The sequence below is a fragment of the Adiantum capillus-veneris genome, chromosome 19 (genome assembly GCF_014529385.1).
Source record: "Adiantum capillus-veneris isolate H3 chromosome 19, ASM1452938v2, whole genome shotgun sequence".
NCBI lineage: Eukaryota > Viridiplantae > Streptophyta > Polypodiopsida > Polypodiales > Pteridaceae > Adiantum > Adiantum capillus-veneris.
The window spans coordinates 15,357,188-15,364,658 of NC_140949.1; the positions used below are offsets into that span (position 1 = coordinate 15,357,188).

At 42.7% G+C, this 7,471-nt stretch overlaps 2 pseudogenes; both read right to left on the bottom strand.

Moving 5' to 3' along the window:
- Nucleotides 1-2,969: 2,969 nt before the first annotated feature.
- Nucleotides 2,970-4,782, bottom strand: LOC147433615 (uncharacterized; annotated as a pseudogene).
- Nucleotides 4,783-5,493: 711 nt separating this feature from the next.
- LOC147433616 (uncharacterized) lies at nucleotides 5,494-6,015 on the bottom strand (annotated as a pseudogene).
- Nucleotides 6,016-7,471: the final 1,456 nt, after the last annotated feature.

A 7,471-nucleotide genomic window follows, 5' to 3' on the forward strand; every position in this document is an offset into this window, starting at 1 on the left:
GCGATGTTTATGGCGAGGTTTGATTATTATTTCTTGTTAAGTTTATGGCAAGTTCCAGTTGTGTCTATGGCGACTCCTCGATTACTGATGTTATGGCGAGGCTCGATTACTATTTTTTGTTGAGTAGTCTTGTATAGTTTGGTTATGTCTATGGAAACTCTTTTATGTATGACGAGGTTTATGGCGAGGTTTTGTATTGGCCTACGCACATTGGGGTAGTTTTGTATCGGATGTGCAATGTTCCACGTTTATGGATCTATGTGCATACGGCCGTGTGTTGTCCAGGTTTATTGGCTAAGTGCATATTCAGGGATATGATCATGTTTAGTTTTGGATGTATGGTCAACGACCATGTTTATTTCTGTTTGCAGGTTTATGGCTTTGTCCGAGTTTAGTGATCAGCTGCCATGTTCATTTACGTTTGCAGGTTTATGGCAGGCCCGGGTTTAGGGTTTATATGTATATGGTACTCTCTGATAAGCCAATGTTTATGTGTATATTAGTGATCCAACAACCTTTGTTTATACTGATGCATTCTAGCCAAAATTTATCATTTTTTATCTGGTACTCATGGATATATATGACTTATGGCGAGTTTGGGCAGTCAAGGTTTAATCTTATTGGTTTCGACTTTGGCTCCAAGTTTAATAAGATTGCAGTCCATTTCGAGTCTCCTATAATTGATCATGTAACACAAATGGCTCGCTCAATTTGATGTTTATGGCGAGGTTCGATATTACTTTCTCCTGAGTTTATGGTCTTGTATACGGTGTTATGGTAAAGGCCAGTTGCTGTTGTTATGGCATGATGTCGAGCTTATGGGTGAGGCCAAGCTGTTACCATGATTTTGTTGATTTTATGGTCATGGCCCAGGGTTTATGACAAAGTTCGATTGGTGTTTGTGGCGACTCTACGTTTATGGCATTATGGCGAGGTTTGTTTTTAGTGTCATGCTGAATGTGTGTGAGCATTTGGTAATCAGTTTATGGTCATGTCCGAGATTATGGCAAGGTTCGATTCGTGTTTGTGGCGACTCTACGCTTATGGCATTATGGCGAGGTTTTTTTTTAGTGTCATGATTAATGTGTGTGTGTTTATGGTGAAGTCATGCTGGGTGTGTGTGAGCTTTTGGCAATCAGTTTATGGTTATGGCCCAGGGTTTATGGCCAGGTTCGATTGGTGTTTGTGGCGACTCTACATTTATGGAATTATGACGAGGTTTGTTTTTAGTGTCATGTTGAATGTGTGTGTGTTTATGGTGAAGTCATGCTGGGTGTGTGTGAGCTTTTGGCAATCAGTTTATGGTCATGGCCCAGGGTTTATGACAAGGTTCGATTGGTGTTTGTGGTGACTCTACATTTATGGAGTTATGGCGAGGTTTGTTTTTAGTGTCATGCTGAATGTGTGTGTGTTTATGGTGAAGTCATGCTGGGTGTGTGTGAGCTTTTGGAAATCAGTTTATGGTCATGGCCTAGGGTTTATGACAAGGTTCTATTGGTGTTTGTGGAGACTCTATGTTTTTATGGCATTATGGCGAGGTTTGTTTTTAGTGTCATGATGATTGTGTGTGTGTTTATGGTGAAGTCATGTTGGGTGTGTGTGTGAGCTTTTGGCAATCAGTTTATGGTCATGGCCCAGGGTTTATGACAAGGTTCGATTGGTGTTTGTGGCGAATCTACATTTATGGCATTATGGCGAGGTTTATTTTTAGTGTCATGCTGAATGTGTGTGTGTGTTTATGGTGAAGTCATGTTGGGTGTGTGTGAGCTTTTGGCAATCAGTTTATGGTCATGTCCGAGATTATGGCAAGGTCCCATTTTGTATGGAAACTATAAGGACCCTTTTGAGGCTGATCTGGAAGATGCAAGACCTAGCAAAAGCGAGAGAAAAATCAGAATCCCGGAATTGGTAAAAGCATATGTACATGGCTGACGTGCACGCATCCAAAACCTACCAAAATTTCCATCAAGATCAGCTAAAGCATGACCCTTTTGGGCTCAACCTGTAGCCCTATATAGAGATGCAAGACCTGGGGAAAGCCAAAGAAAACTCAGCCCGTGAGCTTGATGTCAACCACCTGGCAAAAGCCTTGTGTTGATGCGTTATGGTGTCATTTTGCTGGTGATATCAAAGCGACAACACTTCATTGTTGCGACCACTTAAGAGTGATAAAGAACAAACAACCAGATTAAGACAACCCAAATGAACTTTAGGATACCTACAAACTAGTCTAGCTTCTTGGGGACTACACATCATATCAATCTAATTGTTACAAAAACACATATATTGCAATTGTCTGAGTCATGCTCATAAAACATACATAGCTTGAAAAGTTCCAATGAGGCATGACATATGAGGATGACCCTAAACCGCACGTGAGTCATATAAAAGTAATTCGTTTCTGCGAGGCATAGACCTTCTCGTATATTTGTCCATCATCAAACTTCACAGTGAGATGCTGTTCACAATCAATATGCGATACCTCATGGTCACATGCTATGATAGAACCATTGGCCGGGTTCTCACCATCCCATAACTGTACAAGGTGGTTCATGATCTGGGAAGTTGAATTTGTAGACAAGTGCTTCTGAGATAGAGGGAGCAAAGCATGGCATGTATGGCAACATACTATATTTGATCCATCAACAAGAAGGGTTTTGCTACAACAATGCCGACAATTAACACGTCGCCATTTCTCAAAGCGCACCCGATTTCGCCCTTGCTGGTGCTTACGTTTTAAGGAACATGTGTTTCTTGTTTTTTTTTGCTGGTTGGGGACAGCCTTCAACTGCCTCACCTATGCCATCAATGATACACAATAGCCTGCGATGCCCAAGCCGTGTTTGTGTGACATTTGCCTGGATTTGTTTGACGCTACCCTTTCTTGGCAAGCTGATCTCCTCTAGCTCATGGAGATTCTCCAAGTTCTCCATAGAGATCTTTAATTTCTTAAGAGCAACCTCCTTTTTCTATAATGTCCACTGCGGTAATACATCAACCAATTGTCGCAACAACTCCCTAGATTTGTTGATACAATTGACTATCTCCATGTTGATCTGTTGCAAGTCTGGTCCAATGACATTCATATTAGTATCCAGTGCTTTGTCATCACATCCACTCCCTGTTTCAAAGACTTGGGCACATTGTTGCATTCCATCACTGGTTGCAAGGTTAGCCATTGCATGCACGCTATCCACAATAGGTAAAATTGCATGAAGCATTGGAAAATAGCTTTGAAGTATTAACCAAAGCCCATATAGATGCTTGCAATGGGAGGACAAGTTTGGGCAATCACAGTATGAGGATTGCATGCTCACATGGTACCAAGAGTCCGATGTCATGCTTTGAATCTTGAAGAGTAATGTAGATTCGTTCACCACCTGAAGAGTTTCAGGATTAGTCTTGTATCGTTGACATAGCTTCTCCCGAGCAGCTAGTGCCTTTATTGCACTCTTGCTTGAACCATACACAACAAATCGTCCAGAATCCGTTGTCAATGAACATTCCATGAACTTTACTAAGAGGTAGATCAAAGAGAAAGTCCAAGGAGTGGGACAATAGCTCACCTAGCTCTTGCTTTTGCTTGAAGAACTCCAAGAGAGTTCCTCCCATCCAGCATCCACTCCTTGCATTGCCAACAAGTGCATGTAGTAGATCCAAGGGTGACCTATTTATCCTCACATCCAAGAGAGTATACTTGACATATTGCCATAGTTTTTCCACCAAATTTGTTGTGTCCACATTGCCATGGGGAAAAAGACGTCCAAACTTCGTCTAGTGTTCACGCCATACACATGACTTCGAGCACCATCCATTGGAGACATAACGCTGAATATTTGCATGATTGGAGTAGTCCAACAAGAGGCGCTGAAAGCGAGCTTCAAAGTCGTCCTCGGAGCTAGAGTGCATCAAGATACACATTGAAAAATAAACATGGTCTTGCATGTGTCATGGTACTTGCAACAAAAGGTTCTCCACCCAAGCCTTTTTGACATGAAACCAACAAACCAGGACATGATATGCTACTTGGACTCGTTGTCCTTCATTGTGTTCAGCCCAACAAGCAGGATCATCTTTGATGGCTCTAAAGATGGCATTCAATCCTTGGGGACATTTGTCTATCACAATTGCATTCGGTCGTATGCTGCCCATTCTTGAGAATATCATTTGGATGGTCAATTCAAGGGCAACGCTCTCCTGACATGTCCCAGGGTCACTTGTGCACATCATTAACCACAGTGGAATCCCTGTACCATTTTGATTTGGCAAAATAGCTGCATACAATGGCAACCCATAAACATTTGTCTTGAATGTGCTGTCCATAGCCCACGCATTATGTTGTGAGAACCGAATACACAACTGAAGCATCCAATCATCTTGAATGATGATGACAAACGGCTTGGTGACGTCTTGCAAAACATTTGGATTGTATGGTTGCACATGTGCGACCTTTCAAAAGCAACAAGCAACTAAATAAGGACACAAGAAAAAGGAAAACATAAAAATGAAGGTAAGGCACTCCAAAGTACCTTCCCTGCGGCTTGTAACGTCAGAGCCTCCATGTACATTGTAGACCAATCATTCCCAGATGCACGACCTAGAGAAAAACAAAATGGTTAAGTAATTAAGGGGGTGACAGGAAAAGAAAATTATCTTACTACCTTCATGCCGTAGGCTATATGCCAACTGTTGGACCTCCTTTGAGATGATGAAGAATCGAGAAGTTGTGCGATCCAACAAGGATGCTCGTTGCTTGTGGAAGTTTTCTTTTGAAACTAACATTTTGGCAACATGGCGACATGTTCCAACATCAAAATAATCCTCCATGCAACATTGAAGCACACTTGGATGAACAGGTAGATGATATAAGTCAACCTGAGAGCCAGGAACATGGCCCTCATGTGTAGCACAAAGCAAAATGGTGACCTCATGAACTCCCTCACTGAATTGCACCTATGCCTTGAAAGGACAACTGCACTTCTTTGTTTTCCTCTCTCTATGCTTGTTTCCTCCATGATGCCTTCTTGAACCACCACGATGATAGACATAGTAGTCCTCTACCTTTTCTTCACCTACCTTGGCTGATCTTATCTTAACAAGCCTGACTTTATGGTTTATCATAATACTCTCCTGCACATCACACACATGAAATCTATCTGTAATAATTTTTTCACTCAAAGTTTTCTCACCGGCATTGCCCTTCCCTCCAACCTTCTGAAACATAAGCGATTCAGATTGGAGGACAAGATCCTTCTTACATACCTGACAATTTCTGATCGCATCTCTAATGAATGAAGTAGGTATGCCATGCCTTTTGATATCTGTGCACCATGCAGTTTTCACCTGATTCATAGTTTCCAACATGCTCAAGTGAGCCCCTTGCTGGTCGATGTGACATTTTTCTGTAATGGTTGTCCAGTCCTCCTTTGGTGCAATGGCTCTGGGAGGGACACCCTTCAAGAAGATCCTAATTGATCCATGCCGAGGGGATCCTCAGATCACAAGATTGTCCTTCATCTTGTTCCATTGTTTTACATCATGCATGCCGACATTGTGCAGCATACCCAATGTTGGCTTACAAATCCCTTGAAGATCTAATAGCATAAGGTCATAGCTCTCCCGAGAAAAGCTAAAGAAATGGTGAGAAGCATGCAACTCTGGGTCAAAAGATTGGGTCACGGGTTTCCTCCTATGGATTGAATCTGCACGGAAGGTTGAAGGGGATTTGGTAAACTCCTTTACTTGGTCACCACCACTAGAATGGGATCCTGATTCCATGGAAGCACTACTTGAGCCTGTTGATGACGAGTTGCCTTCCTCCAACTGCTCATTCAAATCAAATATACGATATTGCTTTTGTTTCTCCCCATCCTCGAAAGCATCCAATCATGCCTCCATCCTGCCTGGCATTCCTTGATCTCCCTCTATCTCCCAGGTTACATTTAGGTCAATGGACTGCATAACTTGTTTTGCCTCCCAAGGTACATTGAGGTCTAGCATTTGTTTGCTCTCCATACCTGTTGTGGCTTCTTCCCTCTACCCTCCTGCCTCTCAGAGATAATGCGTGGCCTCTCTGCCCAAATCCCAAAAGTGTGGCCTCTCTACCTGTTGCCCCCCTCAAAAGCGTCCCAAATTCAAATTACCTAGCCCCCCTTTCACCCCGCTGACATAGCACTCCCCTCAGGTTTATCCCGCTTGAATTTGGCCAACGTGCCCAGGCCCCCCCCCGCTGTCCAGGTTTAGCTTATAAAGGAATGCACGGCCCAGATCCCCTCGATATGGCCCCATCTAGTTCCTTGCCATTGATCCCCCCCCCCCCCCCCCCCCCCCCCCCCTTAAATGCTATGTGTTATATAGTCCTGAGGTAAGCCATGGACAATTTAAAAATTGGTCTCCTCTTTTACTTCTCAAACATCAGTTCTTAGATAGACACATCGTTAGGCTTACCCATATATATTTGCTTCTCATCGACATGGCATCACACACAGTGTCGTAGCTGCTCCTCTCTTCCACCAAAAGTGTAACATGCTCCCATTGGCTGTTGCTCATAGACAATGCTATTCATATATAGGCTCAATATTTGAACTGTGATTGAGAGTTATGGTTATATCACCAAGTGGGTTGATCACCCAACAAAAAAAAAAAGTCACCATGGCTACCTTCAGCCGGCTATGTTATTTGCTTTGATGTAAGATGATATTATAAAGTGAAAACAAGAGAAAATTCACCAAATTAAAAAATATTTTGTTTCACTTGGATGGTTGAATCTTGATTTTAATCCATTGTACATCTACATGTGTGCTCACAGAGTCTCCCACGCACACACGCACGTGCATGCACACATGTGTGCTCGCAGTCTCTCCCCTCCCCACAACACCCCCCCCCCCGGCGCGCACACACACACACACACACACACACACACACACACACACACACACACACACACACACACACACACACACACACACACACACACACACACACACACACACACACACACACACACACACACACACACACAGAGCCAATGCCCCTTACAAATCCCAACAATAATGTCTTTAGGACAGGGTCTTACCTTGACTGGCACAAAACATACCCAATTTCGTATTTCTTCTTGTTTTTCCACCTATACATAACACTTTCCACGTCTTCCTAAACAATTACAAAATCTCCTTACCAAGTGAACTACCATCACGGATGATAGCTTTGTTGGTATACCTAAGTAGGGCTAGGAGCTACACCTCCATCTCACGCAATGGGATAAGAGGAATTGATGAAGAAAGTGGATGAAATGTTAACTGGAATACAAAGACAAGAGGGAAGAATATAAAAACTACTAAAACTTGGGGAATGTGAAAGAAAAAGAACCTGACCCTGTAAGAGAACCAACTCTTATTGTGCCTTGTCATAAAATCTAATATCTAACCAACCCAAATGATTTTGTCATATTAAACAGATCATTTAATGTGGG